Here is a 27979-nt window from a genome sequence, read left to right as displayed (position 1 = left end):
AATCCTGTCTCTTAATCGTCTTTCTGTCTTTCCGATGTAAAAACTAGGGCAGGTTTTGCACAAAGCCAAATAAATCTCACCTATAGTTTGACAATTACCCCTTTCAATTCTTACCTCTGTCCTTAGGGAATTGTTTAGAGTAGTACTCTCTTTGGTACAAATATATTTACACTGAGAACAATTTCCACACTTGAACGTACCATACCTTTCCTTAGTTTTAAGTTCACTTTCAAAACATTTTTTCAAGTTAGGTCCTACTCTATAAACAAAATTTGGTCTGCAACCCACTACTGTCCATAACTTCGAGTTATTTCTCAACATAGCCCAGTTATTATTCATAATTTTCTCTACCTCATATGCTTTACTCCCAAAGGGAGTGACCATAGATTTTTCAAAGTCCTTCTTTTCTTCATGCCCTTTGTCTGTGTCTTCACTCATATTATATGGGTTACCTAAAAGGGACTTGTATTTCTTTCCCCATTCTTCCCTTACGTATTTGACATATTAATTGAAGTTTTTAGTGGGATACCCTCTTTCTTTAAATAATTTAGCTACTATCACTAATTCTTCATCAATGTCTTCCTCATTAGGTGTCATTCTTGCTATCCTAATGAGTTGCCCTTTCACAATCCTGTTTTTTTGTTTTATAGGGTGATTGCTAGAGTATTGCAGGTATGAGTTACTAAAAAATGGTTTTCTATAAACCTTAGATTTAAATGACTCTTTGTCCTTTTGAATATTTACATCTAAATAGTTTGTACCATTCTCTTTGTATTCATACGTGAATCTTAAAAATTCTGTACTATCATTAAAATATTTAATCATTTCTTGAATCTCTTGAATCTTAATCTTCGGACATTTAAAATTATGCAGGAGTCGAGTTATGCAAGGAACATTTTTTTCTTTGCATGAAAGGATTAAAATTCGTACCATCGAGACAGTTTGATTATATGCAAACAATTATTGAGTTAAAAATGTATTTAAGGAAGCTTCATTTAGCATATATGTATGATGGACAAAAGACAAACAATAAAGAGAAGTTAAGTAATGAACCTAGGAACAAGAGTGTTTTTAACCCACTTTTAGAACCCATTTTATACAGCTTGGAAAAAGCTGTAATGGAAGACATATACAAGCTCAAAGGTAGAGAACAACACACTTCTAAGAATAAGAACTTGAGTAAAAAAGAAAATGAAGTGTTGAAGTCCTTGAGAGAGGACAAGAGCATTAGAGTGATGCGCCCAGATAAAGGGGGTGGTATGGTGTTTTACGACACTTTAGAATACTCTCACAAAATATTTGAAATGTTAAATGATTCATTTACTTATGCGTCAGCTTCCTTAAATGAGATTAATATTAGTAATAAAAAGATAGATTTTTATTTAGAAGAGTACATTATAGAGGAAAGAATATCAGATGACTTGTATAACTTTTTGAAGGTTAAGAAACCACTAGTGGCTACAATGTTTGGGATACCTAAGACACATAAGGGATTAGAAAATTTGAAGTTTAGACCTATAGTGTCTGGTCGGGGGTCCAAAACGTACCCTTTTGGTATTGTGATAGACAAGTGGTTAAAAAAACAAGTTATTAATGCAGATCATATAATTAAAGACTCATGGGACTTCTTAGGAAGGATTGGTAAAGAATTGTGGGATGAAGATATATTATTTTTTACCATAGACATAGTTGATTTATACACATCTATTCCAAAAAAAGAAGGTTTGGAATGGTTTCTTAAGAGTTTAAATAAGAACACAGAATTATTGAGTAATAAGATAGAATTGATTATGGAATTTATGGAGATTGTCTTGGACCACAACTATATATTTTTTGAAGGAGAGTACTTCAGGCAACACAAGAGGGTAGCTATGGGGGCATCATGTGCCCCCATATATGCCAACCTTGTGTTGTTGGAATGGGAACAAAATATTGTGTTCAAAAGTGATTTTTTTTCAGTACATGAATCTATATGTTAGATTTTTAGACAATATCTTTATTTTATGGAAGGGTCCGAAGATTAAGATTCAAGAAATGATGAAATACTTTAATGATAGTACAGAATTTTTAAGATTCAGGTATTAATACAAAGAGAATGGTACAAACAATTTAGATGTAAATATTCAAAAGGACAAAGAGTCATTTAAATCTAAGGTTTATAGAAAACTATTTTTAGTAACTCATACCTGCAATACTCTAGCAATCACCCTATAAAACAAAAAAACAGTATTGTGAAAGGGCAACTCATTAGGATAGCAAGAATGACATCTAATGAGGAAGACATTGATGAAGAATTAGCAATAGTAGCTAAATTATTTAAAGAAAGAGGGTATCCCACTAAAAACATCAATGAATATGTCAAATACGTAAGGGAAGAATGGGGAAAGAAATACAAGTCCCTTTTAGGTAACCCATATAATATGAGTGAAGACACAGACAAAGGGCATGAAGAAAAGAAGGATTTTGAAAAATCTATGGTCACTCCCTTTGGAAGTAAAGCATATGAGGTAGAGAAAATTATGAATAATAACTGGGCTATGTTGAGAAATAACTTGAAGTTATGGACAGTAGTGGGTTGCAGACCAAATTTTGTTTATAGAGTAGGACCTAACTTGAAAAAATGTTTTGAAACTGAACTTAAAACTAAGGAAAGGTATGGTACGTTCAAGTGTGGAAGAGTACTACTCTAAACAATTCCTTAAGGACAGAGGTAAGATTTGAAAGGGGTGATTGTCAAACTATCGGTGTGATTTATTTGGCTTTCTGCAAAACCTGCCCTAGTTTTTATGTCGGAAAGACAGAAAGATGATTAAGAGACAGGATTTATGAGCACACATACCAAATACTCACTAAAAATCTAAATAATGCCTTGTTTAAACATTCCACAGGTTGTTCTGGTTTTTCAGGTTTTGAGTTTGCCATTTTAGAAAGGGTGTTAAAAAACCCTAGAGGGGGCAATTTTAGAAGCCATATAGAAGAAAGAGAGCTAAGATCGCAAATTATGTTGCAAGCAAGTCAAGTCCCTGGGCTAAATGATGTTATTTCTATTAAGCCCTTGTTATACAAAAAAGTGGATTTAATGAAATAAAAGTTATGAAGAAGTATATATATATATATATATATATATATATATATACACATACATTTATATATATATATATATATATATATATATATATATATATATCTTATAATTTTAGATATACATATTTATTTTTTCTTTATATATTTATGTGCTTCTTTAGGACATGTATTTTATATTGATTACTTTGTATTTTAAAGTTTTAAAAAAAATTAGTAATTGTTTTTATAATATAAATAATAGGATGATGTCATTTTTTCAATGATGTAATTAAGTATTTAAGGGGAAATTTTCGAAGGAAAAGATTGATTCTGATGAAATCCCTGCTTTAGAGGGAAGAAAGCACTCAATCAACTGTTTTGGAAAATATCTGGAAATTTTACTAATAAACGAATGGTTTGTGAATCCATGTGCAGTAGCAGTGCCTTCTTGGTCGAGTGATTTGTGGACTTTTAATACTGGTTGGCTTTTTTTGCTCTGTACTTCAGAGAAGTAGATGCCAAACAAGAGCGGTCCCAGGACTGAACCCTGAGGTACTCCACTTGTCACTTGTCTGGAGCTGGATTTGGAGTTGGTTACTTTTACAATGTGGGTTCTTTCAGTAAGCCAGGTGGCAACCCATTGAGTGACATAGGGATTAATGCCCAGCTTAGTAAGTTTATCTATGATTCCAGAGTAGGGGATGGTGTTGAAGGCCTTGGCGAGATCCAGATAAGTTGTGTGGACCGCCTTACCCTCATCCACAGCTCTGGAGAAAGATTCAAAGAAGTCAATCAGATTCAGGAGACAAGATTGACTCTTTACGAACCCAAACTGGGTGGGGTCCAGTGCTTGAAGGTTGCCAATGTCTTTGTTTATAAGTTCCATGATAATACGTTCCATGGCCTTGCAGATCAGGCTCGTCAGAATGATGGGGCGGTAGTAACCAGGATCCAAGGTGGATGCCCCCTTGTGGAGTGGGATAACTGTAGCTCTGCGCCACTCAGTGGGCACGAAGCCTGAGATGAGGCTATGATTAAACATGACACTTAGGTGAGGTGCCAGTTCATTTTGTAACTCCTGTAGTACACAGCCTGGGATGTCGTCTGGTCCCATGGATGCCGTATTCTTAGCTTTGGAGAGTGCAGATTTTTACCTGTGTGGCCATTATTACTGGAATTTGGCAATCTTTCAGTATTGAGATGGGCCCTTTAGGGGGTGAGAGGGAGGGGTGAAGTTGGCACTGAATTGATCTACCAGGATACTGGAAATATCCTTGGGATCAGTATATTTAAAGCCATTCTGTTGTAGTTCACAGCAGATCTGAGCATTGCCATTTAGATTCTTGACATAGCTACAGAATGCCTTGTGGTTGTCTTTGTAATCCTTGGCAATTTAATTTTTGTAACTAGCTTTGGAGGATTTTATGCAAGAGGAGTTCCAATAGTGATAGCGTCCTCTCCTGTTCAGCTGGTGAATCTGGGCATCTTGAGGCAATGTTACAATTGCCTCATGTACACAGACAACCCACTCCTTCTCCCACAAAACACAAATACATGTGAGAGATGCAACTATATAGCCAAACTGGAGGCTGAGCTCTCTCAACTCAGGACTGGCAAGACCAGACAGGAGGAGAAGGAAACCACGCACACCACAAACCCAGTTTCACATAGAACTATCACAACTGCAAAACAAATACATAAACACACAAAGACATACTCGGAGGCACTGATCAAAAATCTACCAAAACTACAGAGGCCTCCAAAGCAGACACCCAAGCAACTGCCACCTCAAGACATAAGACATGCAACACATAGTTCTCAAAGTCAGTGTGCTAAACAGTCACAGCCCTTAAGGCCAAACACAATGCCAGACACACTTGTTATAGGTGACTCCATAGTCAGACACACTGACGTCCCACTCACCAGACTGAACAAGGAAAAGATCACAGTAAGTTGCCTGTCAGGCGCTAGAATCCACCACATAACACAAGCACTCAGGTCACTCCACAGCAAGTACAAGTATGACACAGTCATTGTCCATGCCGGTGTGAACGACCTGAGACGTACCTCCCTGGACTACATGAAAAGAGACATAGAGGAGCTCTCAGATTATGTAGCCCAGGCCGGTATGACCCTGACCCTGAGCAGTATCCTACCCTCACCAAGAATGATGCCACAATACAGAGACAAAATGATCAGCTTTAATAATTGGCTTAATTACTGGTGTCATTCTAAGGGGATCCAATGTCTGTCTGCCTGGGATAACATGCTTGACAAGCCACGCTGCTTCGCAAGGGATGGCTTGCACCTGTCACACCTGGGCTTCCGGATATTGGCAAAGGCTCTTGCCACCCCCATAGTGCCTTTTTTAGGCAAGGCTCAAATGATAAACCTACCGCCCTAGAAAACAAAAATGGAGAAAAACTAAGGGTAATACTGCTCAATGCCAGAAGTCTAAACCTCAAGATGCACGCCCTCGAAGCCCTCCTCAGTATGGAGAACATCGATGTCTGTGCTGTGACTGAAACCTGGTTCAAGGCTCCTGAGAGCACCCCAGCACTATCAGGTTATACCCCATATCATGCGTTCTGGCCCCAAAATCCGGACCGAACCACAAAAGGAGGGAGAGTATCCATATTCATAAAGGATACCCACACCTCCAGGTTAGTGGCAACGCACGAAGCATCGGAGACCATCCAGGTGCAATTAACCATAGGTAAAACTGCCCTACAGTTTGTAACATGCTACAGACCACCTTCTCAAACTCAGGAAACCCACACAGCCTTCCTGAAGACACTGGAGAGTATGAATGTCTCTCCAAACACCATCATATTGGGTGACTTCAACTACCCAAACATAGACTGGGAACATTACTCAAGCCCCAACACCCTAGCCCAAAGGTTCCTGGATGTCATAAACTCAAATGCTATGGAACAACTAGTCACCATTCCCACAAGAGGAGAAAATATACTAGACCTGATCATCACAAACATGGGGACAAAATGCTCCACACCGGAAGTATATCCCTCATTGGTGAGATCAGACCATAAATTAATCTCACTGGAGATCCACATCCTGCCCCCACCCCCAGCAAAAAAAAAAACCGTGAAGAACTTCTCAAAAGCAAACTTCACACTTCTTAAGACTGGAGTGGTATCCTTCAAGGCCCCCGAGCCAGTGGAAACCACAACCCACGCTGCTGAAACCCTTACAAATGCCTTCTACGAGGCACCTCCAGGAATGTATGGATCAAGCAATCCCTAATAAAATCAAGACCCTTTCCACCAAAGGCAGGCGCCCGGTCTGGTGGACCCCAGCCATAAACAAACTCTACAACAAGAGGAGAAAGCTACTACATGACAGAGCAAAATCCCTAAAAGGGAAGGCATCTCTGATCAATACTAGTAAAAAACTACGATCACTCATAAAATCATCCAAGGCCAACTTTGAGAGAAAAATCGCTAATGACACAAAAGACAATCATAAGGCCTTCTTTAGCTATGTTAGAAACCTGGGTGGAAACTCCCAGATATGCCCAGAATTAGTCCAAAATGATAAAAAAATCACTGAACCCACAGACATTGCCAACATACTGGCAGACAGGTTCAGTGCAAATTTCTCCCCCCCCCCCCAAAAGGAGAAATATCTATCCCACCAGAGTCTAGCCTCCCAAACATCTCAGATGCCCAGGTGAGAGCTGCTCTCTCTAAGCAAAAAACACAGCATCAATGGGACCGGACGGTGTCCCCGGCTGTGAGCTACACAAACTCAATGAGGAACTAAACCCACACATAAGGCTGCTGTTTAATCTTAGCCTTACTACAGGATACATACCCAAAGAATGGCGTACGGCAACTGTGGTCCCACTCCACAAAGGCGGTGTTTCTACGGACCCTGGAAATTACCGCCCCATAAGCTTGACGAGCCTTGTCTGCAAAGCTATGGAGAGGATCATAATGGAACTCATAAATAAAGACATTGGGGACCTACAGACACTGGATCCTACCCAATTTGGCTTTGTCAAGGGCAGATCCTGCCTCTTGAACTTGGTCGACTTTTTCGAAACAGTCAGTAAGGCCATTGATGAGGGTAAGGCAGTTCACACAGCCTACCTTGACCTAGCAAAAGCGTTCGACACAATACCCCACTCGGGCATCATAGAAAAGCTCACCAGCTTAGATGTAAACCCATATGTCACAAGATGGGTTGCAAACTGGCTCAAGGACAGAACACACAGGGTTAGAGTTGCTGGTGCCATGTCAGACTCTAAGCCGGTCACGGCGGTGTCCCACAGGGCTCAGTCCTGGGCCCCTCTTGTTCGGCATTTATTTTTCTGAAGTGCAGGCAAACATAGGGGATTGTGGCTGACAAAATTTGCAAATGACTGCAAACTGGGCACCATAATTGACACTCCATCAGACACAGACATCCTCCAGAGAGGTCTCATAGAAATGGATAACTGGTGCCAGAGCCATGGCCTTAAGCTAAATGCCAAAAATGTATAGTCATACCCTTTGGGAAAAACAAGGTAACCCCTAATTACCACATAGGTGGTAATCCATTAAACACGGAAGAAGTTATCAGGGACCTGGGGACCCAAGTTGACAGTAACCTCTCTTTTGACACTCACATTGCCAAAGTGGTTAGGAAGACCTTCTACATTGCCCACCTGATCATGAAGGGATTCACATCCAGATCAGGAGAGGTCATTGTACCCCTGTACTCTTCACTTATCAGACCAATGATTGAGTACAACGCCCCATTCGGAATGTACCTTACCCGACACCTGCAGCAGTTGGAAAGACCCCAAAAGTTCCTCACCAAAAGGATAAAGGGGCTTAAACATATGTCATACGATGCCCGACTGAAGAAACACCAGCTCTATTCAGTCGCATACCGTCTGTTCAGAGATGATCTGTGCCTGACATACAAGGCCATGTCCAACCCGGAATTAATGGACATGCTCCACCTCAAAAAATCCCAGTCCACCAGAGCCACGAGAGCAAGAGACTTAAACCTCAACATGGATATAAACAGAACGTGCTTGAGGGACAGATTCATCACCCAGAGACTCCCTACACTATGGAACAGAATCCCAGTCCATGTGAGGCAGAGCCCCTCACTGACTCTGTTCAAGAGAAATCTTGATGAGTGGATGGGAGATCGTAGGTTTACCCCGGGAATCATCTCTGTATCACTGCTGGACAGAGGCACAGCAAACTAATGGGTATATTATTCTCATCCTAAGGGGTGGTGAAAGCCACACACACTCTGGCTAGGCTTATAAATGCCCTAGGGCAGATAGCCTAGTATGAACCTATGAACCTATGATAGAAGAGGATAAAAAAGATAATAATGGTAGATTTGTAGCACTAAGGGGCTACTGGCAAGGGAGGAGGATTACAGTGGCATATATTTATATTCCACCTAAAACTATTATAATGGAGCTTAAGAAAATTCTGGGAGAAATAATCAGCTTTCAGCAAGAAATTTTACTTATTGATGGAGACTGGAATTTGATTTGCAGCACTGAAGATGTGTCTAGGGGCACCCAGAAGGGAAAATATAACAAAGAAGGGTACATTTTTTGAAGAAATTTATGAAAACATTTGGCACTGAAGATGTGAATTCAGTACTAGAAGTTTGGACGGAATTTACTAGGCTAGACAGAATTTACATTTCACAGGAACATGTGCATTTAATTAAAAATCTTGATAAGCACCCAATAACTATTTCAGATCATGCACCAATAATAAGTAAAATAAAAACACTGGGTAATGAAATAAAAATGAGATGACGGTACTTCCCTACCTATCTGCTGAAAAGAGAGGGATTTAAGGAATGGGTGAAATTTACTCAGAAGAAATTTCTTCTGAAAATATAGCTAGGGAGTGGGATAAAATTGAAGTGAGTTTAACAATAGGCTGTAACTAAAAGGAAGAGCGATATGGTTAAGAAGTAACAAGAATTATGTAGAGGGACTGACAAATGTTCCAGTATTACAAAATAGGGGGAATCTTACAACACAAGAACACGAGCAACTGTAGAATGCTATACAGAAAATAAGGGATTACCTTGATAATATGCATGAGTTTAGGGAGATTGCTTTTAAGCAACTGTTTTTGATAATAATTCTAGAGCACAAAAACTTTTAGCACAACAATTCAGGCAACAGAAAGTAGAAAGGGTCATTGCCAAGCTTAGGGAGCCTACAACAAGAAAGATAACAAGAGATCATGTAAAGGTACTAGAAATATTTCTGAAATTCTATGAAAGGCTGTATAAATCAGAGAAATATGTAAATCAAGAAAAGGTACAAATTCAAAGTTTTATGGAAGAATTAAATATGCCAAGGTTAGAGGTAGATGATGCTCAATTATTAACAATTAGGGTAAGAGGAGATGAGATAAAAATGGTGATGTTTAACCAATCTACAGGAAAGTCCGCAGGAATAGACAATGTTCTGTGGAAGTTACGAGGGAAAAAACTGACAAAGATCTGGAGACCCATCAGACCCAGCTTAATACAGGCCCATTTCAAAACTAAACCATGGTTACAAAAGTGTTTATGTCTATAATGGCTAAAAGAATGGCAAATGTAATGCCAAAATTGAAAGATATGGATCAATGTGGATTTTGGGAGGGGAGGCAAACATATGATAACATTAACAGAACATTGATGGTTCCAGAGGGAGGAAGAATGTGAAAAAACATACTACTGCTGTTGGCGGATGTGACGCCCCTGCACTGATCCAGTAATCAAGGAGCCTCAATACTCACCAATGGCAACAGTGGAGGACGTACACAATGGGAGGATGACAAGTACACACATAGTAAAGTACAACTTCCCTTAACAGCATAAAGAGACCACAGTCAGTCTGGGGCTGGTTTCTCCCTCTTTCTCCAGATCTCCAATAAGACCCCCCACTGGCATAGCTATAGGGTTGTGATCTCAGTTGAGTGGCCAAGCCAAAACCTCCAGCATCCTTTTTGTCCAACCAGTGCTTTGTGGCCCTGCCCCAGTAGCTGACACACACACACACACTTTGAAATTTGATTTATATAGACACACAAACACATGTGGTAAAGGCTGGCATAGGTTTACTAGCTATGCCCCCTTCTGCCCAGACCATAAAGTAGTTATCACTGCCACCAACCACTACTTATCAGCTACTATAAAGCCCTTACAGAGTGTGTCCAATCCTACTATGTAATGTTACTAATAATCCAAATGGTAGTTTTGACCCAACAAGCCTATTGGAGTGACCTGTACAGTGTCACCAAATATATATGCAAGTACTCTAAGAGCTTAAATATCTCTAAACAAACCAGCCACAGTTAAAAGGTTTAAATATATTTAATAATAAATAATAAAAGAACAAGACTATATTCAGTTCACAAACACAATTACTTCAGAGTTCAAAATCACAGGAAATATTTTAAAACAACATTGCAGGACAGTCTCAAATAAATACAGAAAACATCTAAACTAATCTTTACTATATTTCTAACTATATGTAAATGAGATACTATGCCCTGAATTGTACTTACAGCAAGTGCAGATGTTGATGATGACTGGACCAAGACAAAATACAAAATGCACAAACTCTATCTGAGAGAGTTGTTAAATTAATATCAGACATTACTGCTGGGCTAGCTTGGATGACATCACTCTGTCACCTGACTTCAGTTCCCAGGCTAAACAGAAACTTAACATCTCTGTGTGAGAATTACATACGTCTCAGTTTGCAGAACATGTAAATCATACAACAAAATGCTTTTACATTTGAAACCTAGTAATTATTTCTGTTTCAAGACAATACAAAAATGTCTAGCTCTAGACATTGAATTGAAACGGAGAGATAACACAGCTGTAAAACATTTTAATTTCAACTTATTTTCTTGAAGTTTTGCAAGTTAACTCTGTATGTTCCAACTTCTACTATTAAAATATACACTTGCACAGGTATATAGTTTATATACATTTCTGTTCTTTTCCAGTAGGGTACACTGTGGACACATCCTTGAAACTCAGTACTGTAGAAAACCTGTTCAACACATACTTCTGTTCCAGTAGTTTAATATACACATAACATATAGTTCTCTTACATTTGTAAGACAAGCATATGAATCATATTAATATTCACAAATGACACATGATTACTTACAAACATTTCAGATAGCTGGGCTGGCAGTGTCACAGTGGGTCTTGATGCAGAGAAAGCTTTTTACAGAGTAGACTGGGACTTTATGAGCAGGGCAATGGAAGCATTTATGTCCCCCAATAAAATTATAAGGTTGATTAGGAAGGTATATGAGGGACTGGAGATGAAAATTAAAGTGGACGAGTTGATAATTTTTGCTTGAGCAGAAGAACCAGGCAGGGATGTCCCCTTTTCCCTTTGTTATTTGCATTATATTTAGAACCACTGGCAAGGAAAATAAAGGACTCAGACATGTAAAGATCTCATTGGTATGGCAATCAAGAAAGACTGGCTCTACTTACAGATGGCATTATTTTATACCTGATTAAAACCAGAAAATAACATTTCTTTGTTGTGGAACATTTTCAGACAGTTTAAAATCTTTTTGGGATACAAAACTGATGAAGCTAAAACAAAGCCAATAGCTGTAAATTATGTACCCACACACATATTGATTCAGCAATATCCATATTTATGAGGACACGGTAAAATTAAGTACTTTAGGAGTATGGATTAAAATGACTCATGTGTGGCAGGTAAGGATATGTGGGAAGAGACTAATCAAAAGATAATACAAAAACTGAAACATTGGAAGCTCTGTTACATGGATATGGATAGAAAGATACAAGCAGTTAAAATGTTTTAGTCTAGTCTTATACACAGGTCAGGCATATTTTTATCAACCAAAGGAGAAGTTGTGGACAGCAGTTAATAAAGAGCAAGAGTCAAGTAGGATAAGATGATTCTTCCAACAGAACAAGGTAGATTGGGACTACCTGATTTGAAGGGGTATTTTAGAGCAACACATTTAAGGTTCCTATACATAGCACAAGCAGAAACCTGTAATCCAAAGTGGAAAGGGATGATGATGAAACGTGAGAAGCTCAAGAAACAAGGAGAGACTGGAATTTTGGATGCAGACCTTTGAGGAGAATAACAGTCATACAGAATATTATATTCATAAAGAAGCAGAAAGTATGCTAAGAAATAAGCCAACACAGGAATGGAGAAAGGAGATCCTGCTGATGGGGATAACTGCAATTAGGGATACAGACAATAGGCAACAGGGGGGCTGGAATTTATTGGAGAAAATGGTCAAATGAGCCAAGGTATTAGAAGCAAATAACTACAGAGGGAAAGGTAAAAGAATGGGAAAAAGCCGAGAATTTACTCGGACTGCACGTTAGAGATTGCCTTCCTTATCAAGGATTGATATCAGAGTATAGGCAAAGAAAAGGAAATAAGGGGGTCCTAAATGAAAGACCAGCACTGGTAGTGTTTTTAGTAGAATCTAGAACAGAAGCTGTTGTTAAAAAAGTAATAATTAATACAGCATACAAAATATTGCATGATAACTATAAGAAACAATCAGAGGAGATTAGAAAGGATTGGGAAGAGAGACTGGATAAGCAATTCATAAAGAAACAATGGGGGATACATGCATCTCCCAAATATGCAACAAAATCTAAAAGATTTAGGATTGTTGCTTGGAAATGTTTACAGATATATTTTTATACCTCAGGCAGACTCTAGAGAATTCTTCCTTGGATAGACAGTAAATGTTGGAGGTATGATGGGGAAGAAAGAGGTAATTGGGAACATATTTTCTGGGAATGTAATGACTTGGCAGAGTTTAAAGATTCCCTGCAGACTACTCTATCAGAGATACTGGGTGAGCAAATTGGTGCATCTAGGGAAATCATTTTTCTGAGCTATGATACAGAATCAGAATTTCCTACACATAGTAAGGCCTTGCTGAGTCTAATTATGGTGGCTGCCAAAAAAAGGAATTACTAGAAAATGGAAATCAAAATCTAAACCAACTCTATCAGAAGTAGTGAATAAAGTAACAGAGATAAAACAACTGGAGTTGGGTCTGTATCACATAGACGAAGTATGACAACTTCGAACGTGATATAGTCGAAACCATACGTTCGAAGTTGTCATACTTTGTAACAAAAAATTAATAAATAAAAACAAAAAGAACATACCTGAGGGTTGTAAGCAGGTGGGCAAGCCCCCCTTGCACCCTACACCCCCCGCTCTTTAAATATAACAACTCTGAGGTTGCGCTACAGTGCAGTAAAGGAAATTTAAACTTTACTGCACTGCAGAGCGACCGAGGTTGGTATATTTATAAAGCGGGGGGTATGGGGGTGCAAGGGGGCATGCCCCCCTGCATACTTTTTATTTTGTTTTCCGTTTTTTTTTTATTTTTTTACATTTAGTCGAAGTTCTGTAACTTTGGACATATGTGTTTGTACATATGGTAGTCAAAGTTACGGAATTTCGATTATGTGATAAGACCCACTGGAATTGAGATCTTTAGAAAAGGGTAAGAGCAAACTACCCACAAAAAAACAGTAATTGTGGGAACAATACATACAGGGGAGGAATGAGGTTTAAAAGAAGGTAGGATTTGAATGAGCTACAAAATGTTTGACTGACAATGACTAGGTAGATTATAAGTGTTGTATAATGTTTACAACTAACATTGTGTCAGTATCGTTTGCGACGTATAATGCTTGCAACTAAGATTATGTCAGTATGTTTTGTTTTAATTTATATAAATGCATGATTGCCTATGTCATAAGTGACAATTTAATAAGGATGTTTCTTGTTTAAAAAATAACATGCAGAGGTGGAATGAGGTTCAAAAGGTGTCAGAATTTCAATGAACTACATAATGTTTGACTTACAACGACTGGATAGATTATAAGGGATGTATAATGTTTGCAAATAAAATTATGTCACTATGAAAAAAAAAAAAAGAGAGATGTAAGGTGATGGCCGCAAAGTATGATTTACCACCTAGAGCTCAGGATTTTTACAAGAAGCTTGTGGAAAAGTGGCACTCATTAAAATTTTTAGGGATAAACTTTACTCTGCAGTCAGAACTTTTAGACTTTCTTAAAACTTAGGCTCTCTTCCCACATCAAAAGCATTTAGTAAGATTCATTTATAGTAAAACTATAACAATATATCATAACCAAGTTGATAAACTTAAAAGTTTAAGGGAAAAGGAGCTTGGTAAGATTTTTTTCAGATCCCTTCTGTCACTCCAAATTAACAATATCTAAACATGACTCAATACCACTTTTTGGCTGGCAATACCTGCACAAGTACTTTTGCATCCCTTCTTTGCTCCATCATTTTTTCACAAGTTTTCTCCTTCTGATGAAGATGTGCAGGACATAACCTAGCTGCTTTGCCATATATCTTTGCTGAATACCAGTCTTTAAGTCTGTTACAAAATGCCCTTCAGCATCTCCTTGGTCAAATGGGGAGCAGAGGTAAGTAAACAACCAACGTTGATTTCAATGTGCAAGAAGAGAGCACATTAAATATTCATGGCAAGCATCTCTTATTAATTATACTAGTTTATAAAAATGTGCATCACCAAGAGATGGTAACCACTATATAACTATACTTAAGAAAACACTTTCATCTGAGCTCTATCAGGTCCATCTAATTGAATGGGTTACTGTAAATGCCTGCTTTATGAGGCTCCCATCAAACTTTATCAGCCTATTTGTATCACACATAATATGGTAGGCTGTGTCTGCCTTTGTGGGGCTCATATTACTTGAAGTAACTTTTTCCAGACTGACTTGCCCTTATAAGCTATTGTATCGCATATAATATTAGAGGCTGTGCCCATTTTTATAGGGCTCATATTTCCTGAAATACATTATGAAAGCCTAACCTTCCCTGGTTTGGCAAAAATGTTTCCAGTGCCTTCTTATAAGAGTTTCCTATATATGACTCATGTGACCAATCCCCATCATTCTTCCTGATGAATACAGACCTGTTTATATATATGCAGGACAGATAGTCAATTACACCCACACTGGGAGACTGACTTTTTTTGAAAAATGCATGCAGCCAGAAAAATAGCTCATAGTGGAAACAAGTCACAGTGCTCAATTTTACAGAGCTCAAAGATGTACACAAGTAGGAGGAAAACAGAAGTACAGTTCGAGACCTCAGAACCTTTTGTATATGCGTTTTGTGCCCAGAGAGTAAAATTCAACCAAGTTATGAACTACAGACTATACAAAACCTATAACAAAAATAAGTACTTCAGATCCTTCTTGAGCATAGGCAAACTGTGCAGTGTGTGTGTGTGTGTGTGGGTGTGTGGGGGGGGGGGGCTGGGATAATGCAGATTACAGACATTTTGTTAAATACAGACCAAGTGGACATAACATTTACACCTGGTAGTTGTGGGATAAAACAGATCCCTGCTCTGTGGCCAAGGACATTCTCTTGCTCTCACTGTGGTACACCATACCTGAAACCATATAAAACAAGTTATCCATCAAATGTTATTTGTTTTCTCGTCCCCTATTTTTAAATTGCCATTTTGGGAACTTGGAGTGGCAAATCGCTGTACTACATTCGGCATGACACTCTGAAAGCTGCTACATTAGAAGTACATGAGTCCATGCAATGAAGGTACTACACAGAGTACCATGACTGTCTTCAAAAATATAAACAGAACACACAAGCTGGGACAGAGTCAAACCAAAAGGGTTCACTTTAATAAATGAGCAATTCAGCTATGCACAATGAAGCATCGTCCTGAAAAGCCATTTAATGAAAGTAGAGTTGTGTAAGATTTTAACATAACAGTAGATGTCCTTCTTCTCACTGTTGCAGTACATTCTATACTTGGGATATCCTGACAAGGATAGCCTAACATCTGGCCCACATACCTAAGTTTGAACACCTTCCCAGTGTTCTATGTCAGATGTATGTCCTTTGGACAAGGTGTAAGGTATATACGTGACTTACATACACCAAATCCTCAGGACTGAAGTGCTCCAAGAGAACCAGGACAATCCCAGAAAAACAAAAACATGCCAATCCAGGAAGAGAAACAGAATAGAGAGAAGGACATAAGATGAAAACCCATCAATCAGCAAAATGGCAACAGAAAAACAAAAGGGGGCAGGTGGGAAAGACCAAATACTGCAACAGTGAAAGTAAGGCATCTACTGTTATGATAAAACACTACACAACTGTACTATGCCCTTCCTTATCACAGTTGCAGTATTTTTTATAATTGGGAGTACAAAAGCTACCGCAAAGTACGGGATGAGGAAAGAAGAAAACAGCCCTCAAAAAAAACATGACAGAAAGTCCTAGCAAATCTTGCCCTGGCCCTGGAAATGACATCCAACTTATAATGCTTGACAAAATTGTGTCAAAAGACCAAGTAGTAGCTTCCAAAATGGATCTAGTATCCAGTTCCTTGAAAAAAGTACCAGAAGAGGCTATTGTCCTGGTAGAATGAGCAGAAATGGAACAGGAAAGCTGCTTGCCATGAAAAGAACAACAAAAAGAAATTGCATTAGAGATCCAGGAGGAGAAGATTCACTTTGACACTGCCAAACACAAGTTCCTAGCATGAAAGGAAACAAAAAGTTGTTCAAATTTTCTGATTCATTTTGACTTATCCAAGTAATATCTGAGTAAATCCAAGGTGTGGTGCTTTCCCACTACCAGACTACTGTGGAAAAGGGAAAAAGGAGAGAAGATGAATAGACCAATTCAAGGACAAATCATTAACCACTTTAGGCATAAAAGAAAGATTAGTTAGAACAAACCTCTGTAATTGTGAAAAAAAAATAGGATGGAATGCCATGAGGCCTTGGAGTTCAGAAACTCTTGGTTGAAGTTAACAACAACCGACACTACAATCTTCCAACTACAATGCTGCAGGGAAAAAGAAAAGACAGACTCAAAAGGGGACTGAGGTAATTTTTTCAAGAACAAATTTAAGGTCCTAAGACGGAGGAATAGGCTTTCTTGGGGGGCTGATATGAAGGACACATTTTTAGGAACTGCTTGACTTGAAAACTAGAAACAAAAGGTGGATGTGGCTGACAAATGAGTTTCAACAGAAAAATATGCCATACCAGATTGAGTAATTCACACAAATAAGAAACGACTGTATGGACCCCCAAAGAAAAAGGATCCTGGTCATGCTCGAGACACCAAATAAAACATCTCTTCTATTTAGTCGCAGGATTTTGTAGTAGTGGATTTTCTGGCCTGCTGCAACACATGAAGCATGTACTCAGAAAATTGGTGCCTGGAAGGAATCATAACTCTATTATCCAAAGTATCACTTGAAGTGCAGACAAGTGAGCGTGAATGAGAGATCTCTTTTCTTCTGTGAGAAGATCCGTCCTGTGAGATAACTTGTGATGATTGCTCCTGGGCAAGTGAAAGAGAAGGGGGAATCAGTACTGTCTAGGCCAAAAGGGAGTCACCAGCAAGATTTAGCATTTGTTCTGCATGGTCTTGTGCAAGCCTCTGGGAACCAAAGGAAGAGGAGTAGGAGGATAGGCAAGCAGGAACATCCCCTTCCAAGAAAAGGACATGGCATTCACTTTTTAAACAAATGGACTTGGAACTCTGGTACTGGACCGAGGATGTTATCTGTTCAGAAGGGAGGCAAAAAGATCTAATTGAGGAGTACTCCATTTATGGACAATGTCCAGAAACACCTCTCTGTGAAGCATTCATTTGTGCAGATATTTTCTGGACCTGCTCATGGAATTTGCCACTAGATTGTACTCTGAAGGGAATGTAAACCACCTGAAGAACCAAGTGATGGTTGGTTGAAAAATCCCAAACCTAAAGACCCAGCCTGCAAAGTAGGTAAGACTTTGTGCCCCCTGTTTATTGATGTACCACATGACTAGATTATTGAACATAAAAACATTTAGAGGACTTGGAACCCAAAGGTAGTGAAAGGTTGAAGAGCTAAGATTAGAGTCCTCATCTCTTTGATACTGATGTGGTCTAAAATCCGTTGCTAGGACCAAAGACCCTGAACTTTCAGGCTGTTGGAGGAAGGCCCCCAACCTCGATTGGAAGCATTTGTTTACAGCTCTTGAGTAGAAAGAGGAACCTGAAAAGGCAGACTTGAATTTTAGGGAGATCTGCTAAATCCACCAGTTAGACATGGTAAAAGAGGGACTGGAAACTCAGTGTTAGAGCCAAACAGTCTTGAGATACCATTGACATTTCCTCATATGGGATATGGCAAAAGGAAGCATGGGATGGTAGATGCTATAAACCTTAAGGTTCACAGAAATTCCCTTGCAGGAAGAATTGGACTAGGAAGAAGAGACTGAAAATAAGCAATCAATGAGAGGATCTTGGAAGGCAAAAGAGAAGCCAATAATGGAAAGGTCTGAATCCTGCAATCCAAAAATCCTTGGTACTGAGAGGGAATCAACACAGACTTTTTGAGACTGAGGAAGAATCCCACACTGTGCAGGAGTTGCTGAGATGGAGTTTGAATGAGGTTGTCTACATAAGGGAATATTTGAATTTCCTGAAGCCTCCAAAAAGCTACAGCAGGGGGCAGACATTTGGAAAATACCTCTGAAGCTGTAGAAAGACCAAAAAGTACACCACAGAACTGATAATGACAAGAAGAAACAGAGAAATGTAAACATTTCCTGAAGACAAGGTGAACAGAAATAAAGAGAGTTTACTTCAAATCCAGGGAAACCCGAAAGTCCGGGGAAGTAAAAGAGGGAAAAGGCTCAAAAGAGACAGCATCCTGAAAGAAGGAACCATGAGAATGGCATTGAGATAAGACAAGCCTAGAATGGGCGTCCATGGTTCTCTTTACTGGGAACCAGAAAAATTCAGAAATATAACCCTGTTCCCAGATGAGATAAGGAAACAGGTTGTATGATTCCCTGTTCCACCTAAAAGGAGGAGGCTGACAAAGACCAGAAAATGGAGGAAGAGACTTCCAAGCCATAAAATAGCCATGTTGGATGATGGTGAGAACTCAGGCATCTGTTTTATCTGTTGCCAAACAGGAAAGGAAAGGGTTAGCCTGAGGGACAGAGGAAAGTGGCCAAGGTGGAGGGGAGCTGGATGTCTGATAGAGGCTGTGAGAGTAAAGAACAGGTTAAAAATGGACTTCAGTGTATTTTTTTCTGAAAATGTAAAATGAATGTTCTGCATTTCAGTGTGTACAGTGCACACAGTTAACTAACTTAGCAAAAACATATAGCTTGGCATTCACTGTTAATAAGAATCAGAAGTAAAATATTTTATCTCTTATAAACTATGCAGCTTGTGAAATTTAAGGACGAAAGGAGTTATTCTTCAGGAACAGAATGTTTAAGATATGGACAACAAACTGTCAGCAGACCAGCTTGAGAGTATTATTCTGGTAAATTCTCAAAACTGCGGATGCAGGCAAAAAACGCACTATAAAGATGGGGACTTTTTCTTTTGTATGAGAGACTTTGATTATTCTCAGCTGAAGTACATTTTGCGAGATGTAAAAACCTTGTGTGCAGTAAATAAATGTCACAACAGCAGAACTGTCTCAGTGTCTTCATTGAGTAAAGATACAGACTACCTGAATAGTGTAATACAACTTTAACTTAACAGTGGCGAGACCGGTCCAGTACAAACTACCGGGGGGGGGGGGGTGACCTGAAGAGGTGCCTCTCACAGTGTGACATTCCAGCATAGACATTTTTAGAATCGATTCTTCTCTTCCTAAAGCTTTGTCCATTGACTGGGTTTCAAACACTGCAGAGCAGTACAGGGCAGTACAGAAATTCTTTTTCAGACAACTGGTGATATACGAGGTCCAAATTTTCCACTGCTGACAATTTGTCTCACCAGCATCTAGTGAAAGACAGCAGAGAATTCTCCCACAACTGATATCCGTGTCAAGACTGGCCACCTTGTCCTGAACATTTGTGGTAAATATTTTCTTCTGTTTTTCTTTTAACAATGAATGCAATTCAGGAAAATGCCAAGAAGTGCACTAAATTGTTTACTGTTGATGTGTCTAAATCATATGTAGATGTGTGGAATTATTTAAATATATGGTATGAGCAACATGTTAGCACCTGCAAGTCTTTACTGCGGAAGACTGACATTCCAGCATTATGCAAATAGATTCTCACCTTTGATTGGTATGTGCGTAAGGCAAAAGTGTCACAAAATATATAGAAATGTGCTATTTGCAACGATTTAAATGTTGCTTTTTGCATGCCTTTTCATAAACGTATTGTACAAAACCTGGAACACAACCAGGATAGAATAATGCTTGAAGCACAGACAATGGTTCCTGTTTCTATATATCTTGTTGCAAAAAAATCATTAGAGGGTGATGCAAATGTCAAAGTTTGTACTTTACAGTCTCGTTTGCAGGAGTTTAAAGACTGGATTGCTAAAGTTAGCAACCAGCAAGATCTTGACCTCATGAGTAATTTTCAGACTTACTGTGATAAATGGAATGCATCTGGTAAAATGCATGCTGACACAGCTGAATGTACAAAATAATTTTCTCAGTTTTTGAAAGTTTCACAGACTGAAATTAAGACCTTTATACAAACTGTTATTGAACAAGGCAGTAAAGCTACTGGTATGATAGAAGGGTTAATGAATAAAACTGTCTGTTTGCAAGAAAACTACAGCAAGCAACTGGCTGACACACAGCATGACATAACTGTTGCAAGAAAAGAGATAGACACATTATGAGTTCAATTAGAGACACAGGAATCTGAGGCTGCTAGAGCAGCAGACTTGGCTAATCAAGATATTTTAAGATTACAAGTCCTGTTAGAAAAATATCAGTGTAAAGCATTAGAAACTGCTGTTACCAGTCCTATCATAGCCTCATCAGGTTTTTGTGCTGAAGTTTATCATCAGGCTAGGATGTTAGAAACTCTCCCTAACTGGGATGAACAGAAGAGTATTTTTAATAACATGATTACATTTGAAGCATGGGTTCTTAAAATTGTAGGCACTGTATGGAATGATACACTTGAGCGTTGCTTCTGGAATTTTATTCCGCAACGTTTCATGGCTTACATTCAGCAAAAACAGTATCCAATACAAACTAAACACCTAAGAATGAGAGCAGTATTGTAAGCATACACTAGGGGGCAATCTCTCACACCAACACTTTTAGATCAGTTTTAAATGACAATCTGTGATTCTTTGGAAGAACAAGCTGAACATTACCAACTGGCATATATGCTAGTTAATGGCAGCGATGAAAAAGATATGAAAGATGTCAATTTTCAAAAAGCTGTTATGCACTTCTTTTTGGACTATTTGGAAGGTGCCCAGGGGATAGAAAACTTATTTATGAGGAATCTTCAAATACACTCAAAGAATTAGTAGATATATTGCTGCAAGCACGTACTATGTGTAAAGATAATGCTATTCATAAGCAAAAGATTTACACTCCCCGTTCTGCACCCATTGTTAGTGAAGTAAGGGGAAGGAGGCTTGGGAGATGGATTAATCAGGGACAGCAAGTCCCACACAGCAGGTAGCAGGACAATCATGTCAAGGGCAAGTTATACAGGGGCAACAACAGGCAGCATCAGCTCCCCCAGCCACTCAGCTTCTCAAGTTAAAGAATAGACAGTCCTCCAAAGAGACAGCCTATTTGTTATTCCTGTAAACAGGTAGGTCATACTAAAAATGATTGTAAATATTATCACAGATGGCACCAGGAACAAGAGCAAAGGGTAAGATCTGAAGTAGTTTACTTCATTTGGTCTTCAACCTGTGGGATACTGGATCCGTATCGGATCCGAGCAGGCAATTTCACTAGCATCTGCTCCGAGCTCCAAGCTCCTTCCCCTACCCATAATACACCTCCACTACCTTCCAACCCCCAGATCTCGTTTGCCATGGCTAGCTGAAGCATCGTGATCTCCTGAGCTCTGAGTAGTGAGTGAGTTTTTCTGCTTTTAAGCAGCTTTTTTCTCTAAAGTTTTGAGTAGAAGTGTTTACTGTAGGTTGTCTCTCCTCCTCCCCTTACTGGTGTGTCGTGTAACAGGACTTTTATTATTGTTTAGAGTTAGTTTGTTAGTGTGCATTGCTTCCCCTCCCCCTCGGTGTTCTGTGTGACTTGAGTGTGTGGTGAGTAGTCTAAGTGCGAAAACAGGTAATTTTTTTTCTCTCCTTTTTCTTTCTCTAGTGTGAGTGGCTTGGATAGAGACATGGCTGATAGCCAGTTTTGAAGAGATGCACTAAGTGCGGCCATAAACTGTCTCCTGCAGATAGCCACACTCATTGTGTGATGTGCTTGGACATTGCCCATCTGAATTCAGATTGCTCAATTTGTGCGAGTTTTAATCCGTGCGATATCAAGGACAGGAAGGCTAAGTTGGCCTTGAAAGGCCTTCTTCCCACTTCTGAGGTGGTTGTCTCATCCTTGGCATCAATCAGATAGGCTGCTGTGGCCACCTCTCCTTTCCTCTCTTGCCCTTGCTTTTCCTCCTCCCCAGGCTGGGACTCAACCTCTCATTTCTAAGCCTGTCGAAGTGGAGTGGAAAAGGAGCAGAGAGAAGGAGAAAGAGCCAAAATCACATAAATCAGAGAAATGTAAGAGGTCTCCGGAACTTCCTTCTCCTGCCAAAAGTCAGTCTAGGATCCGTGACTCCACTCAGCTCTGATCTTCGAGATTTTCTCCAGAGCCGGAGGAGACACGTTCTCCATCTAGGGCCATGGTTCCCTAACCTGCCAGGTCAGAGTCTGTGGCCTCGTCGAGATCCCCGCTTAGCTTGTTAGAAGTTGACATGGATAAAATGATGAAGGAGGTTCATTCATACTCTGATCCATATGGGGGTCTTTGCCAGCACCCTCTCCCTCTGGAGGGGAGAGCTTGCTTCCTTTTTTTACACCAATTTCTCCTTCTCCAATCTGTCCACCGGGTTCGGAGTATTCGGATCTGAGGATGGCCTTAGTCAGATGGTCGGCACTGACGGTACCTGCTTCCTCGATGCCGACAGCTGCCTGGAGCATGTCGGATCTGACCAGTTCAGATCCGAGTGGCTCTCTGAGCCAGAGCTTGGGTGTTGGATCCAAGGGAGCGGAACTTTTTTCATCGGCTCCGGCATTGTCAGGCCAAGTTCCCTCCCTCGGAGCTCTGTCCACCTCGAGCCTGGCTCCGATTCTCACTTTGGATATGGGGAGACCGGCTTACTTATTGGTTCCCCAGGAGATCCGTTCTTCCTTGGCATTCGACGTGGTAGAAAGGGTTCTCTCCACTGGATTGAGACCCTTGACTATCTCCATGGATTCCGCCCCAACCCCCTCAGCTCTAACTACGAATCCCATCATTTTACCAGAGGGACAGTCCATGCTCGAGAAGCCCCAGGTGGTTCCCCCTAAGGAACAAGTGACTTGCGAGTTCCCCCCAGAGAGCACCACTGGAGATGTGCCTCACAAGTATACTTGTAAGAGAAAGCACTTGGACTCTCCCACGTCCCTCACCGAGGACACAGACTTGGGTGATGAGGAAGGTTCCCCAAGGTCACCTCCTGAGGATGTCTCCTTTGGAGACATCATGGAAATCCTATGCCAACAGGGAGGTTGGTCTGCCCCCAAACCTTCTGATGAGTCCGTGTTCCTGGAGGCTTTCAGCATGGGCCCATCTACTTCCCGGGTGTCCCCTCCTGCAGATCCCCTGGTAGACCTGGTCATCTCTTGGGCCTGGAAGGAGCCGGACACAGTGGAACCAATCACTAAACGTCCTGATAAGATTTTGAGTCCACCAGCAGATAGACCAACATGGAACAAGGGCTCCCCCATAGACGCTATGGTGGTAGCAGCAGCCACAAAAAAGGAACTAGCCCAAGAAAGTTCCTCGGTGCATCCCCCTGACTGAGAATTGTGGATGATGGACCACTTAGGGAAGCGGGTTTATGCTTCAGCAACCTTTTCCATTAGGGCGCTGAACTACTTGGCTCATGTCACGAGACTCCAGCGTGACCTGGTCAAGGAGCTGGCTGAGTCTCCCCCTAAGTCTATGTCGCAGGAGGACAGGGACTCGTTCTCCATGAGGATGGCCATTTTAAAAGCAGTCTCCAACACGTCCATGCGACTCCTCTCACATGATACTGAGGGAGCAGCTAGGGTGGCTGGGTCCAGCGTGTCCATGAGGCACAATGCCTGGCTCAGACTATGCCAGTTTTCAGAACCTTTCACGGCGTCTTTTGCCAAAGCTCCTTATGATGGCTCTACTCTTTTTGGTAAGACCATCCAAGAGACTTTAGACCAGAGTGAGAAGGACGGGAAGACATTGTCTGCCATCGGAATCTACTTCTCGAACCCTCAAAGATCCTTTTCCTAGAATCAGAGAGGGCAAAAGAAGATGTGGTTCCGGAAGTCACAGTATTCCCGGGAAACTCATGGCTCTTCTTTCCCCAGTGGCAGAGGGGGCAGGATAGACGCCGGGAAGCAGAGGGGGTCCAAAGAATTTTGAGTCTCGAGAACCTTTCTCGGACAGGCCTGGACAGCAACCCTGCTGGATTGCCTGACTGCTCTACTCTTGAGGCAGTCAAGGGTTGATTGTCATTGCACTTGTTGGCATGGGAGTCCGTAACATCAGACCACCGGGTGGTTCAGACCACATCCAGAGGATACTCTATCCCCTTTGTGGTTCCTCCCAAACCTCCCAAACACCTCCCAGATGTACCACCCACACAAATGGAGACAGCAGTACAGGAAATCTCCAAGCTGCTAGGTAAACAAGCCATCGAACCTCCAGATCAGTCTGGATCGGGCTTCTACTCCAGGTTCTTTTTGGTGCCAAAGAAAACGGGGAACTTAAGGCCCATTCTGGACCTATCTATCCTGAACCTGTCAGTTGCCAAAGAAAAATTCCGGCTAGTCACACTACAGTCCATCATGCCGTACCTACAAGAGATCGCCTGGATGTGCTCATTAGACCTCCAGGATGCCTACTACCACATAAAGATGCGCAGAAGCTCCAGGAGGTTCCTCCGCTTCTGGCTAGGAGTCAATCATTACCAATTTCGAGCCCTACCCTTTGGTCTCACCACAGCCCCCAGGGTGTTCACCAAAGTGATGGCGGTAGTACCGGCTCACCTGAGGCTTCAGGGGATTCAGGTCTATCTGTACCTGGACGATTGGCTCCTCAGTGCTCCCACCAGGTGTCTACTTTCTCAAACCAAGGATTATTTCTTAAAGCTTGCTCTGCAATTGGGGATCACAATCAATGCATCCAAATTACTTCTAAATCCTGTCCAGGTGATAGACTACATTGGGGCAAGGACAGACACCTTACAGTGCAAAATCTTCCTGACCACTGAGAGAGTACAAAACCTGAGGATGCATGTCTCTCTGATCTACCGTTCACATCTTCCATCGGCAGAATCAGTGTTGAGGGCCTTAGGTTCAATGGCAGCGAACATAATGCTTCTACAGTGTGCCCGATTACATATGAGAGTACTACAGTGGACACTAGCTGTACAATGGTCTCTGTTGGAACGTCCATTATCATATCCAATACACCTCAGTCGAATCTGTCGGTTGTCCCTTCAATGGTGGATGTGCTCTCCAGAGATCTTGGAGGAACAACCCTTTGTTTCAGCCTCTGTCCAAGCCACAATGACAACGGATGCCTCCCAACTCGGGTGGGGGGGCATTGTTCGGGCAAGACAGTCCAAGGCCTGTGGTCCACCAGCGAGACCAGCTTGCATATAAATGCTCTAGAGATGAGGGCAGTCCTTTTAGCGTTGCAGGCCCTTCATGCCTTTCTTCCTCTGGGAACCATTGCAATTCAATCAGGCAACATGTCAGTGGTCTGGTAAGTCAACAAACAGGGAGGTACCATATTTTAGCCCCCTTTGTCGCGAGGCCATGAGAGTGTGGGAATAGGTGATCTCTACTGGTCGCTTTCTTGTAGCAACGCACATTCCGGGATGGTCCAACATTCTAGCGGACAGGTTAAGTCGGACTATTCTGATGCCTTATGAGTCGTCTCTGAATCATTCAGTAGCGGAGCAGATCTTTCTGAAGTGGGGCCAGCCTTGCTACGATCTTTTCACATCTCCTTCCAATGAGAAGTGCAGCGAGTTTTTTGCACTGAACCCCCTGCCGGGGGCATCCCCCATAGAGGCTCTAGTCCATGCATGGCCTCCGGACTTCTATATGCTTACCCTCCAGTACCTCTTATTTAAAGGGTTGTACAGAAAGCTCATCAACTGGGGAGCAAAGTGATCCTCATTGCCCCATTTTGGCATCGCCAGGTATGGTTTCCCTTCCTTTGGTCTCATCTTCTGGCTCCGCCCTGGATCTTGGATCCTATTCAGGATCTGATTTCACACCCACTGGGGGTTCTTCATCCGAACCTGGGAAGTTTGAAGCTTAAGGCTTGGCTGCTCCAGTTTCCATGATCGCTTGTGCTCCTGGATTATCCTCTTCAGTTAGGTCTATTCTGATGGCTGCTCATAGGTCTTCAACCAGAAAGATTTACTGCAGTAAATGGAAATGTTTTTCATTTTGGGCTTCTCAAAAGAGTTTAGACCCTTTCACAGCTCCTATTTCTGCCATTCTTGATTTCCTAGCCAATATTTTTCAACAGGGAGCAAGCTCTTCTACTATCAAAGTTCAATTGGCTGCCATTTCTCATTTTCATGTAGGTGAGAATTCTGCTTCCCTGGCCTCCTCCAGACTGTGTAAAGCCTTTATCAAAGGTACTTTTCTGTTATGCCCTCCCCAGTCAAAGATCCTGTTCCCCCATGGGATCTTACTATGTTTCTTCAAGCTTTGGTTGCTCTGCCTTTTGAACCTGCTGCAATCACAGATCTTAAATTATTATCTTGGAAAACAGCATTCCTGGTGGCTATTCACTTCTGCTAAAAGGGTTTCAGAACTGCAAACTTTGTCCATCAAAGTTCCATATATGATTTTCCATAATGATAGGGTTTCCCTTCGGACCAATCCGTCCTTTCTTCCTAAGGTCGCATCACAAGTTAATATCAATCAGACCATTAATTTACCTGTTTTCTTCCCAGACTTTGCTAACAAAATGGAATACAAACTCCACTTGTTGGATGTTCATAGACCGTTACAATTTTATTTACACAGGACCAAAAACCTCTGCAAATCCGATCAGTTGTTTGTGTCCTTCTCTAAACTCTTTTTAGGCAAACATATCTCCAAGGTCACTATTGCTAGGTGGAGTTCCTTGTGCATCATTCAGGTCTACAAGGATAAAGGTGTGTCTCCTCCGGGTCAGGTGAAAGCTCATTCCACTAGGTCCATGGCTACTTCTACGGCCTTTTGTCTAGAGTCTCACTGGATGATATCTGTTCTGCAGCTACTGGGGCCTCATCTCACACCTTTGTTTCCCACTACAAATTGGATTTGACTTCTAGAGGGAGAGCATCCTTTTGTTCCACGGTGCTCCAGAATATCCTTCCATGAGGGCCACCCAGGAGATGAGTAGCTGGGGACTCTGTCCCACAGGTTGAAGACCAAATAAAGTAAACTACTTCAGATAAAGAAGTTATGTACTCACCATAATGTTCCATCTGAGTAGTTCTTCATTTGTCTTCAACCTTCTCTCCCTCCTTCCCCCTGACATTATCATATCAACAGCCTGTTGGCTGCAGTTGTAGGTCATAAAGTATTTTTCAGGTTAGGTTATTAGTATAAGGGCCAGCAAACTCAATCTGGGGGTTGGAAGGTAGTGGAGGTGTATTATGGGTAAGGGGAGGAGCCAGGAGCAGATGCTAGTGAAATTGCCAGCTCAGATCCGATACGGATCCAGTATCCCACATGTTGAAGACAAATGAAGTAGAACTACTCAGATGGAACGTTATGGTGAGTACATTCCTTCTTTTTTCTTACCGTGAAAAATGTTGATAAGCCATGTGTACCATG

At 41.0% G+C, this 27979-nt stretch overlaps 1 protein-coding gene across 1 annotated transcript in view; it reads right to left on the bottom strand.

The window, feature by feature from the left end:
• FYCO1 (FYVE and coiled-coil domain autophagy adaptor 1) overlaps nt 1-27979 on the bottom strand; it is a 2135985-nt gene that overhangs the window by 910745 nt on the left and 1197261 nt on the right. The window lies entirely within an intron of this gene.

Source organism: Protopterus annectens, chromosome 3.part0, assembly GCF_019279795.1.
Source record: "Protopterus annectens isolate FY-2018-M chromosome 3.part0, PAN1.0, whole genome shotgun sequence".
Classification (NCBI taxonomy): Eukaryota; Metazoa; Chordata; order Ceratodontiformes; family Protopteridae; genus Protopterus; species Protopterus annectens.
Note: the sequence above shows the minus strand (reverse complement) of the source record. Positions and strands in the feature narration are given on the sequence as shown.